The following is a 1567-nucleotide window of genomic DNA, read 5'->3' on the forward strand; positions in this document are numbered from 1 at the left end:
CATCCACATTCACACCTCTGATCATTCCATAGGTCATCCACATTCACACCTCTGATCATTCCATAGGTCATCCACATTCGACATAGGTCATCCACATTCACACCTCTGATCATTCCATAGGTCATCCACATTCACACCTCTTATCATTCCATAGGTCATCCACATTCACACCTCTGATCATTCCATAGGTCATCCACATTCACACCTCTGATCATTCCATAGGTCATCCACATTCACACCTCTGATCATTCCATAGGTCATCCACATTCACACCTCTTATCATTCCATAGGTCATCCACATTCACACCTCTGATCATTCCATAGGTCATCCACATTCACACCTCTGATCATTCCATAGGTCATCCACATTCGACATAGGTCATCCACATTCACACCTCTGATCATTCCATAGGTCATCCACATTCGACATAGGTCATCCACATTCACACCTCTGATCATTCCATAGGTCATCCACATTCGACATAGGTCATCCACATTCACACCTCTTATCATTCCATAGGTCTTCCACATTCACACCTCTTATCATTCCATAGGTCATCCACATTCGACATAGGTCATCCACATTCACACCTCTGATCATTCCATAGGTCATCCACATTCACACCTCTGATCATTCCATAGGTCATCCACATTCACACCTCTGATCATTCCATAGGTCATCCACATTCACACCTCTGATCATTCCATAGGTCATCCACATTCACACCTCTGATCATTCCATAGGTCATCCACATTCATACTTCTGATCATTCCATAGGTCATCCACATTCACACCTCTGATCATTCCATAGGTCATCCACATTCATTCCTCTGATCATTCCATAGGTCATCCACATTCACACCTCTGATCATTCCATAGGTCATCCACATTCGACATAGGTCATCCACATTCACACTTCTGATCATTCCATAGGTTATCCACATTCACACCTCTGATCATTCCATAGGTCATCCACATTCGACATAGGTCATCCACATTTACACCTCTGATCATTCCATAGGTTATCCACATTCGACATAGGTCATCCACATTCACACTTCTGATCATTCTATAGGTCATCCACATTCGACATAGGTCATCCACATTTACACCTCTGATCATTCCATAGGTCATCCACATTCGACATAGGTCATCCACATTTACACCTCTGATCATTCCATAGGTTATCCACATTCGACATAGGTCATCCACATTCACACTTCTGATCATTCTATAGGTCATCCACATTCGCACCTCTGATTTTAAAGTGACTCCCAATAAATTTTCCACTTGCGTTCCCTGCGGCTATGTGATTATCACTGATTATCAGTTGAAATCTTGAGCAAAAGAAGAGGTCAACAGTTTCGTCTGTAATTAAAGAGTGAGAAGAAGAGAGAGAGAGAGAGAGAGAAAGAGAGAGAGAGAGAGAGAAAGAGAGAGAGAGGGATTGTCTGCCCATTAGTCTAAAATTAATGTACACGTTTTCAGAACACATTTTATTCAAGAGAAGAGGTCAGCAGGAAAGGGAGGGAATCAATAGATACAATGACACACCAGGGAGTTTAT

Source organism: Biomphalaria glabrata, chromosome 5, assembly GCF_947242115.1.
Source record: "Biomphalaria glabrata chromosome 5, xgBioGlab47.1, whole genome shotgun sequence".
Taxonomy (NCBI): Eukaryota; Metazoa; Mollusca; class Gastropoda; family Planorbidae; genus Biomphalaria; species Biomphalaria glabrata.